Below are 21,610 nucleotides of genomic sequence, written 5' to 3'. Positions count from 1 at the left end.
TAGAATCTAGCCTTTTCTGTTCTGCTTAAACTGTTATGACTTCATCAATAGCTTTCCAACCAGCTGATATTTGTTGACATTCTTGTCCACTGTTGTCCTTTTTGCCACTCTATTTGTTCTTGTGGGCTTGTATTTTTGTATGCTTTTACTGACACTTAAGTGGGTTTTCAGGCAAGAGTGGAGGTAAACGTGCATGTGTATACGTGTGTGTGTGTTTTCAATATCCCACATTTAAGTGGCTATGAATTTTGTAATTTGATTGATAATTACTTCCAAGTTATAGCTTATCTGTTAAGGGATGTTAAACTTTAACATACTGATAAACAAATTCAGAGTGCAAATGTATATACCATATTTTCCTAGCATTAATTTTAGTGTTGATACCTGAAAAGACTGGGTTTTCCTTTATAAATTAAACCAGTAATATGTGAGAGCTAGATGTGCTAACCAGGGCCAGAGGTGATCTTTTATTCAGTTTTATGTTGACCATTTTCTTAGGACTTAGCACAGATCTTTGTGAACAAACTTAAAAAAAAAAAAAAAACCACAATGAATTAATAGAGTTACAGTTTTCTTCTTTCCTTCAATAAACATTTTAGTGATTACCTACTATGCACAATGACCTGCTGTTTGAACTGTGCATATCATGGTGAATGGAACAGAGTTCCCAGCCTGGAGAGCGTCGGAGTTTAGTGAGGGAGATTGACAAAGTAACAGGTATCATGCACCCAAAGCAATGGGAGTATCAGTCCCCTTTAAGGTGATAAAAAAACACCTGGATCATTTTTCTTGTTGCTCTTCATGTACCAAGCCTTGGAATCCAAGGCTCTGGCTATTGTAAAGATTGGAAATGAGTCCATATAGCTATAACATCTTAGCAGGTCCCGTGCCTTACAGAAGATATCATCAGAGAGCGCTGAGCACACATCTTCTCCCCCGGAAACTCCCCGATCTTTGTTCTTCAGAGTGGATCCAGTGTCACGTCCAAAATGCTCCTAGGTGTTGAGAAGAACCTTGAGTAAGCCTTGGGAGTGATGTTACTATTAAAGATATTATATTTTTATAATTTGTAAACACATCTGTGTCATCTTTGCAGGCTGGTTGAAGGTCTTATTCATTTCAGGGTGCAGTAGAAAGAAGGTGGTCTTTGAAGACAGAGGAGCTGGGTTTCAATCCCACATATCTGCTGTGTAACTTTGGTCAAGTTACTTGATCTTGCTACACCTCAATTTTCTATTATGTCAGATTAAAATAGTTAATACCCAACTCACAGATTTGTTGTATTAAACGAGCAAGAGTAGATAAAGAGCCAAGGGTGGTTCTTGATGGGAAGTTAGGTGCAAAATAAATGGTATAATAGATATTTTTTTTCTTCCTTGGATGCCAGACCACGAACCTCTCAAGTGTAGACACCACATCCTATTTTTCTGTGCAACCCCACCCTTTGTGCAATGCTGGGCATAAAGTTGGCACTTAATGCATATTTATTGAACGAATGAATAAATAAAGGAATGTTCGAATTCCACGGGTTGAGGTATTTTCCTGCTATATGAATCATCATTTGCTGCCTTTTTCTTTTAGACTAAACTTCTGTAATTATTTGCTGGTACTAATAAACCACCATTCTTTTCTGAGCTCCTGGATTACTAGTTCTGTGGTGCTGCAAATAGAGCTAAGAAACAGTGACACTTTTTTTTTAAACACCCAAATAACACTTCAGATCCAGCCATGCCTATGTACACTGTGGTAAGGAATACTTTTTTTAAAAAGTGCCTCTGAAGTTAAAGCGGTGTCTGAAGCATCAGGTTGTTTCCATTCTTAGTTTAAAAGACCATTTGGCAATCATTTCCCTTGGCAGCCCCATGGATGATAAGAGAGGCTTTGGCTGTGAGGCCCTGCAGGGAAAGTATAAAGGCCAGAGGAGACAGTGAAATGAGGAGTTCATGCATTTTTTCACGTGTTTGATGCTTTCACCCACAGAGCTGGAGTGTGGTATTTTCCAGTTGTGTCTCCCATTCACTGATACATTTGTGAATGCAGGAGCAGTGGTTGGAAACCATTCTTTTGTCATTATCTATCTTAAGCAATGATGCTACCTCAATGCTATTAAAAAAAAAACAAAATGAAAAACTCAATGCTGTTCTTACTGCAGCGATCTGGGCACTATCTGCCTCTGCTCCCTCTGGCGTCAAAGTCCCCTCAGTAGCCAGCACCGCAGACCATCACAGAATGCCCCAGAGACTATAACTGGCATCATGCAATTTAGAATTTAGCATTGAGTTTTAATACCATTCTTTCGATTGGTTTTGCCCTCCTGATTATGTTGGAAGTCCTTTGTGTGCTGAGGCCAGGCTGTACTTTTCCTTCATTTATTCCTGATCGTGCTGGGCACAGGCCTTGCTCCGATGGACCCACCACCCAATGACCTGCTCTCTGTTATCGTTTCCTGAGCTATCTACAGTATGTGACCCTTTCAAATATCTTTTTTGATTGCTCTCTTTTACTGGGACTTCTTTGAGCTTATGATTTTATAATTCTCCTCTACTTTCTCCAATATTATTGCTGATTGTGTCTTTTTGTTCCCTTTTTCCCCCCTCAGGGATATCTCATCCACTCTTAGGGCTCTAATTATTGCTTGTATGCTAATGACAACCACTGCACACTCATTTCCACCTCCTAGGAGGTTCACAATCAATATACCTAAAAGCAAACTTATCTTTTTACACCAATCAGTTTTTCTCTCTTTTGGAATTTATTTTATTCCACTTGTATTTAATTAGTTATGTTAGTATGTTTCTCTTGATTTTAAACTCTCTCTCTCTCAAACTATACCTATCAATCTATACCTTGCCCTCTCTATATATATAATACATATTTATCCCTATGCTCCCCTTATCACTTGGCCCATGTAGACACCTAATGAATGTTTAATGGTTTATCTTGATTCACTATTCCTGCCTATATATTTAAATAAGATCAGGTCAGAAGGGTAGTGCTTTGAGCTGAAGATCCTTTCAGTCCCATTGAAAAAAAAAGGTACACTGTGTGTTCTCCAGAAAAGATTACAGGGCTTCAGACAAAAGAGAGCTTATTTTATTTTATTTTTTTCGGAGACAGAGTCTCACTCTGTCGCCTGGGCTAGAGTACAGTGGTGTTTCATTATAGTTTACTGCAACCTCACACTCCTGGAATCAAGTGATCCTCCTGCCTCAGCCTCCTGAGTAGCTGGGATTACAGGCGTGCACCACCATGCCCGGCTAATTTTTCTATTTTTGGTAAAGACGGGGTCTCGCTCTTGCTCAGGCTGATCTCGAATTCCTGACCTCAAGCAATCCTCCTGCTTTGGCCTCCCAGAGTGCTAGGATTATAGGTGTGAGCCAGCATGCCTGGCCCAGACAAAAGAGATTTAAAATAAAATTTTGAGTACATAAATACACAACATTTTACAGTCGATTTTATAAGGGACATCAATCAGGCCATTACAATACCATATCAGCTTATCTGGAGCATCTAAATAAGTTCCAGGTTGGATTTTTGAGGCATCTAGTGCTGAGATTAGAAAAATGTATGCAACCTTACAGAGAACATGAGTTCAGTCATCTTTTTTAGAATAGTTTTGGAGAATACAAGTTTTCTTTATTTCCAAGAGATTCAAGTGCAGTTGGTGAAACACAGAATAGATAAGGAGGTTGCACTTTAAAAGCAAGGGTTATACAGACTCAAGTTACCATAAGCATGTAGTGGGCAAGGCCATGGGACACCCCATCTCCAGTGGGTGCTATCAAGGCCCAGACTCTATTAGACCAAGGAAAGCCCACTGAGCTTGCTAGGCCAAAGCCAGAGTTAACCCCTAAAGTCATTTACTACTGCAGAATCTTCCCAGTAAATCTCTCTTCCTGCCTGCGATCATCTACTGTGGTGCTTCAGAGCTACTAGTGTTCTGCATGCCCAAGCATCCCAGCGGTGCAAGGACTTCCAAGCGAGAGCATCGGAATCCACTGCTTCCACTCGGAGATGTCTCCCTGGAGCCTCCGCTCTGGTCTCTGTTTCGACTAGACTTTTCTCCATTAGCCTCTTGGTGAGGGGGCTGTGAAATTTTACAGTGCAATTCACATCATGGCAAGAATATTTTAAAACAGTGGTTTACAGTGTTTAAGAAAGCCAATTAGTAAGCGGGGATTTCTGCCGCTGGTCCTCAGGATGGAAAGCTAAGAATAGCTGGCTGCGTGTCTGTGTTTGGGGTTTTGAAATGCTCTGGTTTCTTGAGCCACATTATCGTCGACTTCACTGCATTTTCAAACAACGCACATAATAAATGACTTCTCCAAGAATCACTCTAAGGCCTACCTGGATCCCTCTCTCCTTGTTTTGCACTCAGTAATCCGTTGCTTACATTTGAAAGCCTTCTGGAGACTGTTTTTCATCTAGCTCACTAGAGGGGAGCAGTTGTTTTCCATGAAGAATTGGTTGTTGAAGTGAGTGTAATTCTTCTTCCAAAAATCTTGGCACCGGGAGTCAATTTACAAATGTATACATTTGACTGGGTTACCTCGGCTGGCTCTATTTATGACGGTGGGTTTTGGTTGAATTCTCAGGCCTGTACACAAACATTCGCCTGGCTCACATCTTTTTATGAAGCTGACATTTATTCTAGCAAAGTCTCCAGTTATTTTAGGTGGAGAAATGAGAAACGACCCAACTTTACATGCGACCTTGAGATAGAAGTATGTTAATGAGAGGGTCCCAGTGGCCTGGCAGGATTTGTGAAAGCAGTCCTACCTGGCAGCGACAGTGGCAGATGATTAAGCAAAGGGGCTGATGGACTTATAGATCTTTTGAGTTCAGTTAGCACAGGGTAGAGCTCCCTGCTTCTTCGAGACTCATGCTGTCTGTAACCAGACATGATTAAGAGATTAAAGAGACGTTTAGAAACATAAAGCTGGTCACTTTTTAATCGGGGAGATTGATTTTCCAATCCCAATGTGAAGGCAGAATTTTAAATAATTTATAGGGTAGAAATCAGTGGCTTGTCACAACTTGGCTGAAAGAATAAAGGCTGGATGAAGAGAGGAGCTCCCCCCTTCTCCGGTGCTCGTGGAAGGAGCAGGAACAGCAGTGAGCCGTGATTCAGTTGTCACACAGGAACTGTTTCACAGTCTCTGTATCTCTGCTGGAAGAATGAAGATTAGTTCAGTTCCCTCCCGTCCTCCTTCTTTTTCTGCCTCTGGCTGGAGGTCTGGACATATTCTCTCCACCACTCAGCAACATTTCTCTTTTATCCTGCAGATACAAGTCAGGTTCCGATCAGGTTAAAGCCGGAGTCTCCTGAACAGGGATCAGGACTGCTGCACAGTGGTGCTTCCATTAGCAGAGAGAGTGCATTCCAGAGGCACATGTTATCAGAGACTGTGTAATCAGAGTCAGAAATAATATAGGATGGTGAAAGGAGGGTTCTTTGATGCTACATCAGGGAACTTCTGGTGCTAAAAGAAAAGGAGCCTTCCAATGTTTAAGTAGCTTCCAGTAAATAGTTTCAAGAAAATATAAAATATGTGTCTTGGAGTCTTGGCGCCTAAGAGGAAGAATTGATTGGTTGATCGACAGTCAGAAACCAGAGGAAAGCCTGCAGGGGAGGACTTTGAGCAGAGGCTATTCTTTTAAGGGTAGTATGGGTTTGGGTTTAGAAAGGATTGAAAAAATTTCTTCTACTCCCAGCTCAGGTTTCCAGTGACTCAGCCAAGTTGGCGGATCCTCCCTAAGTCAGGGAGTGCCTGGGTCATAGCAGCTAACTGTTGGGTTCCTTCTTCGCGTGCACCTTATAACGCCTCTCCCCTTTCCCAAATGAGTTTGCAAGACTAAAGCAGACTTGCCTTCAGACAAAGCAATAGGCTGAGTGAAATTTCAGGACTCGATTTGCCCTCACCCAAGACCTCTCTGTAGCTTTTAAAGTATGGAGTGGCTTTGCCCAAGTGGAGGGAGGAATGGAGAAACCCTTTTATGCCACAAACGCTCTGTGGGGTCATTGTTGAATGTGGATAAATTGTGGTAAAAATGTATCAGTCAATAAACCGAAGTAACTCACGGCAGCCCCTTCCTTCTCTACCAGCTCATAGTCACCTGTCCTTGCTCGTGGGGAAGGAGGGAGTGCGACGGGGAAGAGTAAGAGTAGATGAAGGCTGAAGAGTGCACACTCGGTGGAGGGCAGAGGGAATTAGCACTCCTTGGAGGGAAAAGAAATACAGAGGATGCCGGGGGACAATGGCCTCACATGGGTCTGTCTGCTGTTCATTTGGCTGGGACAACTAGAAGCTGGGAACTAAGGCATTTTTGCCACTCATCAAGATCCATCCATCGAACCAGTTATTTACAGGAGATTTTCTGCCAGAGAACGTACTGACTGGAGGGGGCACTCTAACAGAGGCCCAGAGCGTCTTCGTGTGAATTGGCTAAAATTCCCAGCCTGTGCCTTCTGGCCCCTGAGATGGTAGTGCCTGGATCAAATGTCGGGAGCAGAAACCAACACTTCAAATAACAGACTGTGTGCTTGGACGTAAAGAGGAATTTGTGAAGATAAACAACAAGCAAGGGCCGCGTTTCACATTCATGGTTTACGTGCATGTATTGATGTTCCTGTGCAAAGTACAACTAGGAATTGCTACATTACTGTTCTATCGTTTCTACAAGCCTGGCTGCTCACCTACAACCCTAAAGCAGGGTTTCTCAACTGCGGCACAGTTGACATTTTGGTCTGGATAATACTTTTTGGGGGAGGCTGTCCTGTGCATTGTATCAAAGGGTGTTTGGCAGCATCCCTGGCCTCTACTCGCTCAATGCCAGTAGACCCTCTCCCCCACCCCCCAGTTGTGACAACCAAAAATGTCTCCAAATATTGTCATGACCTCTCAGAGAGTGGAGCAAAACTGCCCACACTTGAAAATCACTGTCTTAAAGAAAACCATCATTTGCATTGAATTAGGGGGCCACTTACAAATCAGGTTGAATCTGCACTTAATTATTAAGCTTTCATATAAATAAATAATAAGATCACATTAAGGCATGCGCTTGTGAGTTTGAGCCATACTGGAATCATTGTCTTGTAATTGTTACCTACTCTGGTTGCACCAGTGTTGCAATCTGGGCCTTAATAAAACTGTCATCACACAAAGTTTCATGTTACCACCTTTATTTCAACTCTCTTCCTCTTTCTCTCTTTCTGTAGCACCCCCTTTCTACTCTCTTGGCCACTAAACTGACTTAAATATGATACCCTTTTGAAGAATGTTTTGCAGAAGGCAATGCTTAATGTAAAGAAACAGCTGACTCGTGGTAGAGTTTCAGGCAGCAGGGCTCAGGTGGTCCGGGAGAGATTTCTCCCCACTGTCCTTAAATCATGCCAGGCAGAGGCCTCCAAATCCTTCTATTTGCGTGGCTGGCTGTGCCAGAAAAGAACTGTTGTTAGTATCCTTTAACAACTGGCAACAATAGTCAAAGAGTTTTTGTTGGTTTTGCTGGGAAACAGATCTGGTTCTGAAGAGAAGGATCTTGTCTTATAGGAAGTGGAAGCATTTTGCCCCAGGAAAGGAATAAAAGCAATCAATAGTTCTCACAGAGCTTTCTGCTCAAGTAATTTTGGTCAGGTTATGTGTGTCAGTAAATTGAACAAAGTGTTACCATCATAGATTATGAAATGCAGAGTCTAATTTTAATAAGGTTACCAGTAAATGTGGGAGTTCTGGGTCAACAATGGGGAGTCTGAGTGAGTGCTAGCCAGGGAAAAATTAGTAAGACAAACAACCCAACAATAACCTGTAGGGTGACTATAAAGAACTGTTTACTTCAACATTTTATGAGAACAGGCAGCAACATTTCTTCTCTGCATTAGCATGGTGTTGCAAATGCATGTTGACCATTAGAGGGGACCCCTGTCCTAAGGTGCTTCTAGTACCTCTGCCAGCAAGAGGAAGGAAGGGTCATTTTAGGCCTTCGATACCTAGTTTTAACCCAGTATTGAGCTCTGTATAACAACCAGTCGTTCCAGCAGCAAAATCTGGTTGAAAGAGTGAAAAAGAAATGATCTTGTTGGTTAATATTTTTCATGCTATTTATTCTGAAAAGTTTCTTCAATTGTCTTACTACCAATACAAGTGCTTATTCAAAATAATAAAATGAAAAGAAACAAGATGGAACAAATTCAGAGGCAACTCATTCTATGTTTTTAGCTTTCTTGAGCCGTGGCTCAAGGAGCTTAACCTTTCGTGTTAAGCTCCCACTTTCCCTGGAATTGTAGAGCAGATGAGGCCATGTAACCAGCAAACTGTGATCGGTGATTGTCACCCTCTCCCTTCTAAATCAGCTCCTCTCTGTCTTTGGGGACATGCCGTCTTTCCAGTCTGTACATATGTGTTGACTCTCTCTCTTGAGCCATTTTGAGATGTCTGGTAAAAGCTGGGCCTGACATATAAATTCTTGCTGGGCTTCCAACCTCTGTTATGACGTCTTCCCTCCCCACATAAACGATCTGCTTCATGTAAGACCTGGGGCTGTCTGATTTCAATTGATTTTCAAAGGTGAGGTAACTCACTCCTAGGTGATCTCATTCCTTTTATGGCTTAAATACCCTTTGCTTGCTGATGTCTCCCAGACTTACCTCTCCAGTCCAGACTTCTACCTGCATGCCTGTTTCTTATTCAACATCACCCCTGGGATGTCTCCTAGGCAACTCAAACCTAACTCCTTCAGAAACTTAATTCCTGATTCCCACCCAGCAAACCTGTTCTTTCTGCAGCCTTCCCTGTCTCAGCAAATGGTGACTCCACTCTTCCATTCCATCAGGCCAAAAACCTTGCTATCATCTTCCCATCTCTCATTACCCACGTGCGATGTGTCGGCAAAACTATTGACCTCACCTTTGAGGAACATCTATCCAGAATCTAGCCATTTCTTACTGCTTCCATACCTGGCCCGAGCCACCCTTGTCTCTTGCCTGGTTAAACGCAAGTGTCCTAACTCATCTTCTTGCCTCTTTATTTATGCCCTATGGTCTGTTTTCTCAGCACAGCAACTGAAGGAGTCCTTTTAAAATCACTGCTCTGCACAAAATCGTCCAGTCTTCCTATCTCAGACAACAAGGCCACATGCAGTCCTCCCATTCCTGCCTCCCTCTCTCCCTCTCTCTCTCCTCCTCCCCGCTTCAGAGTGCTCCAGGGCAGGCCCACCATCTTCCTTGTTATTCCTTGAGCCCACCAAGAATTCCTCTGCATCCAGGGCTTTGCACTTGCTATTACCTGCCTGGATTGCTATTTCTCTAGACAGCAACCTGCCTCCCTCCCTTACTAACTTTGGTGTTTTTTTTTTTCTGAATGTCAGTTCACCAGTGAGGGAATCCTTGACCCAACTGTATAAAGCAGCACTTGCACCCTCCCTCCCCCATAAAACTATCTACTGGTCCTTCCTACATTATTTTTCTCCATGGCATTTATCACTTACATGGTAATATCTATTCATGTACTTTGTCTTTCGGTAAAGGGATGTAAGGTTTATGAGGGCAGGACTTTGTTCTGTTCCCTGCTGTATCCCCAGGGCAGGTATCAATGACTGCTACATTCCAGGTGCCTAGTACACATTTGTGGAATGAGTGACCCCTCTAAATTTCACTTAAATGTTACTTTTTGTAGGACACCATCCATGATCCTCTAAGTCTGGGTTAAACGTCCCTCTGTTTTCATCACTCTAAAAGGAAACCCCAAACCAACTAAGTAGCCACTCCCCCACTCCTCCCCGCCAGCCCCTGGCAACCACTAATCTGCTCTCTGTCTCTACAGAGTTGCCTCTTCTGGGTATTTCCTGTAAATGGAATCATACAAATGTGGTGACCTGTTTTGTCCATGAGGTTTTAATATATGTGACTTAGGAAGTCTTTAGTAGAGCAAGACTTTGTTTTCAATCCTGTAGGCATGTGTAGCAATAGATTGAACCTGTATCTCTTTTTCTCAAGTACATATAACTTGAAAAGGCCAAATAAATAAATGTGAAGAACTTTCTTCCAAGTTATCACTGGTCTTTTACCGGAAGCCTTGTCTTGTGCAATGACCAATCCTTCCGAGCTTCATCCTTCCCCCCAAATCCCCCATCAAGTGTCTTTCTCTCCCCCCCAACCTCCACCTCCCCAGTTCACCATCTCTTCTCCCACCTCTTCCTTGAAGCTTGCTGGGATGAAAGGACTGGTGATAAAAGACTAAAGCTGAGGGGGACTGATGAAAGTCCGTGAAATCATGAAAGGTAGGGAGAATCTCTGTAAGAACTTGTTCCCCAAATCTCAGAATCTTTCTGAAGCTTAAAGGAGCTAGTTTAAGGGAAAAATAAAAAGAAGTTCTATTTTATGTAGTAGATTAGATACACACAGAACTTGTTACCCTGGTGAACAGATAAATAGCTTTAGGGTTTAGACAAATATACAGACAATAAATCAATAACAAGCTGTTGAGAGGAAGCTAGGGAGAGGAGTTAACATCCCAGGGTCAATCAGTATCCTTGCTCACAAAATGCCCCTCACTGGGGCAGGACACTGGGCTGACTGGGCAGAGGGTGGGCCCCATGGTGATTTCAAGGGCAGCCTCCTCCATTGATCTGCTAGACTGTCTCTTCCCCAGAAACCTTCCTGGAATTGCAATCAGCTGCAGGTTTTCAGAGGCTTAATTTTACAAACTATAAATAAATTTGCCCTTGGGATAGGCATTAGCGTTTTTCTGACTTTCGGCTATTTCAGAAGTTGGAGGTGAGAGGGTGACTGAGGAAAAGTGAGCCCTCAAAACCAAGAAATTATTTTTCTTTGTTACCAATGATAGATTCTAATTTTATCTTGGAAGAGGCAAAAGTAAAGTTTTTGGGTTACTTTAGGTTTACAACATAGCTCAGTTAATTACCAGAGAGCATTTGAGGATTGGCTAAATAGGTTTAAAAGTTTTTATTTGATTAAACACCTTATGGCAGAAACAACATTTTTATTTTATGCTTTGACCTTAGCTTACTTTTTTACTTTTAGAGTTGGTAGTAATTTATGATTTGGCAAGGGTGTATACAATGTTAGGTTGAACCTGTTGTCCTTAATTTAATCTGCTGTAATATCCCAATGTCTGAAACTGATTTGGCCCAAAAATATTGCATTGCTTACTGGAGTAATGTTAATACCTATGGTTTAAACTAGGACATGACAAAGCTCCTCTGAAACAAATAAATGAACAATAACCAAATATTGTTCCTTTTGCCAGTGAAAGCAGATGGCTAGATGGATGGGACGAGGATAACTTACACTGATGTGCTGAGATTTATTTCCACAGGCTGAGGCCTCTGAAATGGAGAATTAGAAAACTCTCAGGAGGTTTTACTTCTGAAATTGAGGGTGTGCTGGGTTTTTTGTCTTTGTTGTTTTTTTAATTTGGTGAAATTTAGCGTAAAAGTGAAAATAACATGAAGGTTTCAGGCACCATGGAGAGACTATTAATCTGGGAACAAAAGGCATTTGGCCAGTTATAGTAGTAATTTTAAACAAGGACTACAACTTGCCTAGCAATGGCTGAAACCCAGTTAGGTCTTCCCAGCTGAAGTTGTAGTTCGTTCTTCCAGATTATGGGGTTTGGCATGATATAGATTGACTAAACTTTCTTAGATGGGGAAAATATAATCAAAAGAAAATAATGCCATAGAGTAGCCTGATTTAGCTAATATTAATGAATGGGGAAGGCGCATTTACTGCTCAGAAGAGAACCTGTTAAAGCCCAAGGATAGGACAGTCACTTGAGAAGAGACAACAAATCAAGAGACAAGTGTTTTTGATTTGTGTGCTTTTTTTCCAGGAGGAAATAACTAATGGACTAACACATATTTACTTAGAGTCTACTTCATGTCTAGCCCTGTACTAGGTATTGCTGACTCTGCAAGAACTTTTCTCATTTAATATCCTCCCATCATTCATCATCACCACCACCACCACCACCACCTTCAATACAGCCCCATTTAATGAATACCTGCTATCTGTCAGGCACTTTAAATTTATTTTGCTGAATATTGGCAAATTCCTTGCAAGGGAGATATTATTTTGCCCATTTTACAAATAGGAAAACTCATGTTCAAAGAAATTAAGAAACATACCCAAAGTCTTTTATCAGCAGTAGAGTCAAGATGAAAGTTCAAGTATGATCACAAAGTCCTATCAATGTACCATGCTCAATGTCTGTGTATATGTCTATATGAAACAGGGGTTGTTGAACTCTGGGGCAATTATAGGGAGTTCTGTGCCACTTTTTTACTAGTCTTCTCTAAATAGAGTAAAGACCAAGATGATAGATCTTCAATATTACCCATTTGCATCACATTTTTTAGTTAACAGAAATTCAAATTGGGTGGTCAGAAACTGGACAATCTTCATGGTTCACTTAACCCAATCATCTTTCTTAAAATTAAAATCACTCTGCATTTTTCAGTATCTACTAATCTTATCAGAATTTCTTGATTTAGAAAAAAATTTATGTTAAATCTTCTTAGTTTTAATTTTCAATTATTTTGAAGAAGTTTTAGTTGAAAACAAAACTAAATTTCTTTTCTATAAAATAACTTAAAGACTTTCTCCAACCATTTTCATATAAACATATTATCAGTATATGTGGCAACTATTTTAAGCCATTTTGAGAGTCATGTTTGGAGCTTTAAAATGATTTTTTAATGTGTACAGATATTAATGGCAAGGAACAAACCTTTTATTCTTCAAAAACACTTCCTAATAAGTGAATTACATCTCATTTTGTTTTCATCTTTACCTAGGAGTAAAATTGCTGGGTCATATGGTAACTCTATATTCAACTTTAAAAACAAAAAACCTGCTAAAAACAAACTATTTCCTACAATGGCTGCACCATTTTACATTCTTGCCAGTAAGGTTTGAGCTTCTAATTTCTACACATCCTCCCTAACACTGGTTATTATCCTTTTTTATTTTGTAGCCATCCTAGAAGGTTTGAGGTGGTATCTCATCATGGTTTTGATTTGCATTTCCCTAATCACTAATGATACTGACTATCTTTATGTGTGCTTGTTGGCCATTGTATATCTTCTTTGGAGAAACATCTATTTAGGTCCTTTGCTCATTTTTTAAGTGGGTTGTTTACCTTTTGTTGTTGGGATTTAAGAGTTCTTTACATATGCTAGATACTTGACCCTACGTAGTCACATACATGATTTGCAAATATTTTTTCCTATTTTGAAGATCATCTTTTCACTCTTTATAGTGTCCTATGAGGCAAAAAAGTTTTTAATTTTGATAAAGTTCAACTTATTTTTCCTGTTGTTGTTTGTGCTTTTGGTACCATGTCTAAGAGAACATTGCCTAATACTAGGTCAAAAAGATTCACACCTGTGTTCTCTTCTCCAAGTTTTATAGTTTGCTCTCATGTTTAGGTCTTCAATCCATTTTGAGTTAATTTTTGTATATGGTGTGAGGTAGGATTCCAACTTCATTTTGTTTTCCTATTGCTAAAATCAAATATCTTGGCAGAATGACATAGTGATTAAAACTCAGGTTTTAGAATCTAACTGCTGGGGTTACTAGTTGTGAGATCTTAAGAAAGTGCCCCAATTTCTCTATGACTCACCCTTCTCATCTGTAAAAGGAGATATAGAGTACCTACCTCAGTATATGTGTGCATTGAAATTCAAATCATAGAATTGTCATAAGAGCTGAGTCTGTGCATTTAAAATGCTGATACATGGTAAACATTGATTATTAGTTATCATCATCTCTGGCTCCATGAATTCTCCCCACATTTAGGACTATCTCATCATCTTGTCCAAGTATGCTTCCAACAGTGGGCTGGATTACTTACCCAGTATCATATCAAGAATAGGACTTAACAGAAAGATTTTTAATATGCCTTAAATGTTTCAAAAGGGTTGAATGTGAACTGAGATTATGGTTATAGCTCACCACAAAAAGAAGCAAAATATTTGGAGAAAGCCATTTCCAATTTTTTCTAGAACTTCTTACAGAGACTAAAATAAGGCAAATGTATTGGTTTGCTAGAGCTGTTGTAACAAAGTACCACAAACTGGGTGGTTTGAACAACAGAAACTTACTGCCTTACAGTCTGGAGGCTTGAAGTCCAAGATCAAGGTGTCAGCAGGATTGGTTCCTTCTAAGCGCTATGAGGGAATCTATTCCAGTTCACTCTTCCTCACTTGTAAATGGCCATCTTCTCCCTATGTCTTTTTACATTTGCAAAGAACTGAATTTTGTCCCTCCAAAATTCATATGTTGAAGCCCTAACCCTCAATGTGACGGTATTTGGAGATGGGGCCTCTGGGAGATAATTAGGTTTACATGAGGTCGTAGAGGTGGAGCCCTCATGATGGGATTAGGGTCCTTATAAGAAGAGACACTAAAAAGCATGCCCTTTCTCTGTGCCATTTGAGGACACAGCAAGAATGCTGTTGTTTACAATCCAGGAAGCAAGCCTTCACCAAGAACTGAATCAGCAGACACCTTGATCTTGGACTTCCCAGCCTCCAAAGCCATGAGAAAATAAATTTCTGTTGTTTCAGCCACCCAGTCTATGGTATTTTGTTATGGCAGCCCAACTTAACTAATACAACATTATCTTCCCTTTATGTGCATCTGTTTCTGTGTCCCTATTTCCTCTTTTTTTTTTTTTTTTGAGACAGAGTCTCACTTTGTTGCCCGGGCTAGAGTAAGTGCTGTGGCATCAGCCTAGCTCACAGCAACCTCAAACTCTTGGGCTCAAGCAATCCTTCTGCCTCAGCCTCCCGAGTAGCTGGGACTACAGGCATGCACCACCATGCCTGGCTAATTTTTTCTATATATATATATTTTTAGTTGTCCAGATCATTTCTTTCTATTTTTTAGTAGAGACGGGGTCTCACTCTTGCTCAGGCTGGTCTCGAACTCCTGACCTTGAGCGATCCACCCGCCTTGGCCTCCCAGAGTGCTAGGATTACAGGCATGAGCCATCGCGCCCGGTCCCTATTTTCCTCTTTTTATAAGGACACCAATCATACTGGATTGGGGCCCACCCTAATAACCTCATTATAACCTGATTACTTCTGTAAAGACTCTACCTCCAAATAAGGTCATATCCTGAGGTACTGGAGGGTAGGACTCCAACTTATCATTTTGAGGAGGGTGGGGCTTAAAACAATTCAACACATAACAGCAAACAAAACAAGGCAAATGTGCATAGCATCCTTGAGAGATACTGAGAGAATAAAGAGGATAATGAAAGCCAAAGGAGCATGCAGAAAGTAATAGGGGCCAGGAAGTGAGGGGTGGTAGGAATGGTGAGCTAAGGGAGAAGGGTGACATGTTATTGACTAAAGAAGAGGCCTTAATATGCTTAGGTGAACATGGGAGTTTTCATCTATGTAGAAAAATGACTGAAATTCCCATGGCACACTGTAGTACCAGGGAGTACAGACAATGTAAGGGCGATGCGTGTGTCTCCAGCCATTCCTGGCTGCACCATTCACATAGACTGCTTGCAGTACCCCACAGGTACAGAATCATAGTGGACCCCCGCGCATGGGAGTTGAGCGAGACTCAGCATCAGTACAAGGGAAGTGTGTTATGTCTATAACTGAGTGAGCAGGGGTCTAAAAGCCCCCAGGGGCCATCTTTTCCCTTTAAACCAGAACTTGCTCCAAGCACAGAAAGAAGGCAGTGGTGTTTAAAGAAACATGAATGACCAAGAGATCCTATCCTATCCTATCTGACCCTTTCTTACTCATGTTCCTCCCCCGTGTTAGCCATCCCCTAAGCTGAAAACAATGACATGGAAGGAAAGGGAAAGATAGGACCTTCCTCTCAGACCCTCCTTAACTCATTTGTGAGATGAAAGTAGACAGTGTGGGTGTCAAGATGTGAAATAAAAAGAGGTGAGATCATTTTGTGCAGTTTCCACTGTTCTGGTAAGAACAAAATACTCACACATGTATGAGCTAGGAAATACAAATTGTGTAATTTTGGTAATTCTACCAATGAGTTAAATGCCACTTAAAACTTTCATTGCCTCATATAAAGACTAACAGTAAAGTTCATGCCAATAATTTAAAATTTTAAGTCTACTTTACTTAGAATGACATCAAATAGTTAATAGCAAAGAAAAAATATAAAAAGTATCATGACAATTCAAGAGAGAGACCATAGAAGGGAGAAAAAGGCTTTTTTATATTTTAGTACCTTTAATGACAGCCTTTTTCTGCTTTTTGAACGAAGGGTGCTGCATACTGATTTTGCACTTGGACCCATATATTACGCACTATGACCCTCAGGTTAGTTCTTCTAGGGCAGTACATTTTGATGCAGAAGTGAAGGCAATGATTAACAATAAAAGTCAGGTATTTGGTATGAAATTCAGACACCTGCAACAAGCCAGTGAAGGAAATACTTTGGAGAGGGACACATTCCTGCTGACTCCCTAATCATTTCATGTAGGCAACCAACTGCCTCCACAGAGAGTCAGTCCCACTGAGATGAAAGGTGCTTACTTTGGGTAGCTTGTAGAAAATATTTACCAGGAAACTTTCAGTGCACCTAACAAGAAACTTCCAGGTAATTTAGAATTACTTGGCTTCCTACGTGAACTTACTGTGCGTAAAAAGAAAAGTGTTAGTGCTTCCTGAGATTCAACTTCAACTAATTAATACATGGTCGCTAACTTCATCTAAGGGAGCAGGCAGGGGGTAAAAGGTGTCGCCTTAGGGAGACTTTTGGCAAATGGATAGTTCAAAAAAGTCATTTCTTTTGAGCTTGGAGTCATTAACTCCTCTAGTAACCAACTGTGAGAGTTATGTTTGAACTTGTCTTGAAAATTGCTTTAAAAAAGGAATGGACAAGGAGGCTGCTGACTTGGGTGCCAGTTTCTTCACACATCTTCAGCAAGAAGCTGCATACGCTTGCTTTAAAACCTGTCTGGAGTACTACTGGCGTTCTCTAGTAATCTTACAGAAGAGCCCATCTGTGTTAGAATCGGCACCTGCTACAGCGTGACACAAGCTCAAAAGTTGCAACGACTTCTGAAGTCACTCATTCCTTTTATGTTTTTGATCCAGGAAAAGCAATATATTCAAGTACTTGTTCTCATGTATGCAGTCATTTGAGCAGTACAACTCAAAGGACACTCTTTCAGGCTAGCTCACTATCTAGTATCTTCGAAATGTCGGAAGCTCATCAAAGCACTATTGATTCTATTGGTTCTTATTGATGTTGATGAACACGGGGAAGGGAGAAGAATTCCAACAATCAAAGTATTGGGGATGTGCATTAGTTTGTTAGAGCTACCTAGCAACAAAGTACCACATACTAGTGGCTTAAACAACAGAAATGTATTGTCTCACACTTCTGCAGGCTGGGAGTCCAAACTCAAGGCGTGGGCAGGGTTGGTTCCTTCTGAGGGCCAAGAGGGAAGGATCTGTTCAGGCCTCTCTCCTTGGCTTGTAGATGCCCATCTTCTCCCTTTGTCTCTTCACATTCTATGTCTCTGTGTGTATCTCTGTGTCCAAATTTTTTGCTTTCTAATCTGACACCAGTCAGATTGTATTAGAGCCTACCCTAATGACCTCATTTTAACTTGAACACCTCTATGATGATCCTATCTTCCAATAAGGTCACATTCTAAGATACTGGACTTCAACATGTAAATTTGAGGGTAGGGGGACAAAATTCATCCCATGATGATGGGAAGGGGTGGCGTTTAGTGAAAACCCTTGTAAGAACTACCTACCACTGTGCAGGTACTGACACGTGGAGGCCTCACTGATACACTCAGTGCAATAACAAATGCTTCCAGCGTCTGAAAAACGAACCTTCTAGAAGCAGTCAGATTAAGTTCACTCTGATCTATTAACTGATGCACAAAAGCGTCCAGTACTTTTTTGGAAAGATTTTCACCAAAAAAGGTAAACACTTAAAAGGCTCAGTGTTTCAAGAAGCCTCATTTTAATTATCAGGGACATTAACTCATATATCAATTCCTCATTCCTTGATATTTCATTCTGAATAACTGAGATTTCTATATTTAAAATAGTGCTGAGGACTACTTCATCCTCATCCAGAGGATGCCTAGGACAATGTGTCTTCCGCATCGAGTAACCAAAGACAATTTTGACATGATGCTTTAAGACACCACACGTTGGCAACTGATAGTTTTGCCTATTATGGTCTGGATTACTTTGAGCGTGTCACTTCATTTCTCTGTGCCTCTCTTTCCTTGTCTGTAAAATGGCATAATACCTGCCTCACAGAGCTGGAGAGATGGACGAGATAATGCTGGTAAGCTCTTAGTCTGGGATCTGGCACCCAGGAGATGCTTAGTGAACGGTAGTTGCCCCTACTTTATGATCGTATTTCATATCCTTATATGATGAGATTGTAGATCAGGGCCAGGTCTGCAGTGTCCATGGCTAAGAGCAGGTTGGGAGGGCCACTTGTCATGAGGGGGAGTTTTTGGAGTTGGGGGGAAGCTTTATAAGCAGGTGATGCTGAGGAGAGAGAAATGGCCAAAGGTTGTGATGTGACTCACACTCCCAACATCCCACGTGTCTCCATCAACTGCGAAAATCATGGTATCGTTGGTAGGATTGGATTTCCTGTGGAAGGTGGCATGAAGTGGAGCTTGGCACCAGTCTGGAATGGAGTACAGGGAGGGGACAAAAAGTCAGAAGGGAGTGGGGACAGAGGAATCCATGAGCAAATAAGATCTGACATTCACAGAGTACTGAACCCTTTAATCATCTATAAATGATTGAATACACAAAGACCATACTCTTTAAGACATGATTTATCCATTGACATAAAATCAGAAAACTCTCCTCAGTCAATCTCATTGGTGTCACCATTCTTCAATATATTAAATAATTTTTCCCTTGCTTAGTTACCAATTTTCCTGCCTAGCATCCATTCCCTTGGCCTTGGTTTGGTTCTGTTGTTATTTGGTCACTCAGTTTCTCATTCACATAATTAATCTCTCTGTAACTTTCTCCCATATAGCATATGCAGTGATACTCATCGCTTTCTCTATACTTCACGCTACTTCCAATCATTTACAGTCCAACTGGGGAGTCATTGCTTAACAGAGAAGTTTACCCCATAGAGCAGACAATTCCAGACCATCCAGAACCTTCCTCCAAACCATTCTTCCAGCCTCATTTACCATCGGTCCTTACAACCCTTCTAATCAGGGCAAATAAGTGACTAACTGCTTCCTGAGTTCCTATTTTCCATGTTGTTTTGTCTCCCTGGAATCAAGCTGTTTATCTCCTTCTCTTCTTCACCCTCTCCTCTGCACCTCTCACCCAAAACACACACACAAAACTGGAGTTTCCAAGTTCCAGCTCAAAAAACACCACCCCTGACCTCCCAAGAAGAAACAATTCCACTGGTTCTTCCAAAGTAATTTCTTCAGAGGGCATTACACATCTCATCTGACAGTATTCTTAGCTGTGTTCCCAATTATCTGCAAGGTGACACTGTAGCTCTCCTCTGCCCAGAGCCCAACTCATTGCTTGACAGAGCACAGGCTCAATTTAGGTTTTAGTGAAGGGGTAAATGAATGAATGGGAGTGCGCAGTAATAGGAAAAATCCCAAACATTAAATAATCCAAAAATAATCCATATGTGACTTTGGAATGCATTTTATACACATATTCAGAGAACATCAAACACAAAACTTCAAAGTAATGAAGCCAGCCTGTGCAGATCCCAGTTGGGTGGGGTGTCCTGGAAAAAGGGTGGGATCCTAACAGGAAAGGAGGGACCTCTCACCAGCCAACTACCCTTCCCCAGCCTCCTGGCTTATCTAGAAACCAGAAAGAATCCAAATGGCCTAGAGCTCAAGGGTACAGAGCTGGATAATTCATAAATGATTGCAATGCCTTTAGAAGGTAAGTGCTATGTAAATGCTGAATTATAATAATACAAAAAAATCATCTTCCATTATCTCCTTTAAAGATGTAAATGGCATAGTCTTTTAAATCTAAAGTGGGTTCAAGAAACAGCAATAAGTTTAACACAGGGGTGCACCAAATGATCATGCAAACCCATTCAGTGTTCTAAATGCAATTACAGTGCTGACCATCAACCCTGAAAACAAATTACAGTAGCTAATGACAGGGAACAGTAATCAGAATGTTTTTAGAAAATTACTTGGAAACAACATTGTCAACAAAGACCACTCAAATAAACAGCTTAAATAACAGAATAACGCAGTGACCTATGCCTCGAGTGCCACGAAGAAGACGTAAAACACATTCTGGGTCCCAAATCACTGTCTTCCAAGTGACTATGTAGGTTGTTTTTAACCTCAGTCTTTCTGGGTCCTTCTAAAGGTGGGGGAGAGCGAAGTGCCCTTGAACGGTCTGCTGTTTAGTAACTTTTATCCTGGTTCACTCCTGTACCCTGGATAAGTCTCCTTTACTCCTCTTCTTTGCATTTTTTGTTATCTTTGGCATTCGTTTTTGAAAAACATGCGCCTCACTTGGAACCAATCCACTAAGGCAAACAACCTGAAAACTTTCCAAACAGCCCTGACTGTTGTGGTTCCCTGGCATCTCTCAGGGCTTACAGCGCTTGCAGAGATCCTGGCGGAAGAGTTTCTTGTTAGCTATGATAGAAACTGACATTTACATATCTCCATTTTAATTCCCCTGAGACTGGTGTAGCTCGAGTCTGAGATAAGTGAGTGGGGGGACAGGGTCTAGAAGGAAAATCGGTGTGGGTGGAGGAGGGTTTGGACAAGGAGGCCAGAGGACACACTGCAAGCTTCGAGATTGAAAAATCACTGGGATGGTGCTTCATTAGCAACAGAGCAAAATGAGGAATGTTTGAGGAGAAGATTGCTTCTATAAATTGCCATTTTTTTCCAGAAAAGCTCAGGTATAATTCCTTTTATTGCCTGTAAGGAGAAGTGAGCAATTCCTTGTAGTTATGGTGCCTTTTTTTTTTTTTTAGTCTGTTTGTTTCATCATTTTGTTTTTTCCTGAAGGCAAATTAAACACCAAAAATACATTTTGAAAAGAAATGAGATTAAGTGGAATTCTTTCTAAAATGTGTGCTCCACATGCTTCTCTGACTAGACGGTGTCTCAAGTAGGGTGAGCCTTGCTATAGAGGACTCCAATGTCATTATTAGAGCAAACTGCTGTAGAAAATGCTGGAATATAGTTATGCTGGGCACGCAAATATTAAATCATTTTCAAAATGTTTTGGTCCACATTAGGGCCGTTTTCTTTACCTCTGGACTTTACCGTTAGGCTGGCAAATGTCACTTTTTGCAACCCCATCCACTTTTCAATTTCTTGCTTCTCACATGCTGTGGCCTAGAAATTCTAGCTTGTTAGAATTGTGGCAAGAATGAGCCAAACGGGCTTTTAGGAAGAGGCTGTGAGTAAAGCATGCAGGCTTTGACATTCATTGTGCTTGCTGGAATCCTCTCACCTTTCACTTTTACTGCTTTCTTGACCACATTGCGGAGAGTTGTGCTGACCAGTAAACGGGTACCACTGAAAGTAATAAAAGGTGAATTTACAGCATGGTATTTCAGCATCTCGTAGAG

The sequence above is a fragment of the Propithecus coquereli genome, unplaced genomic scaffold (assembly GCF_000956105.1).
Source record: "Propithecus coquereli isolate 6110/MARCELLA unplaced genomic scaffold, Pcoq_1.0 Scaffold131, whole genome shotgun sequence".
Lineage (NCBI taxonomy): Eukaryota > Metazoa > Chordata > Mammalia > Primates > Indriidae > Propithecus > Propithecus coquereli.
The sequence above is the reverse complement of the archived record's forward strand: the minus strand, read 5'-3'. Positions refer to the sequence as shown.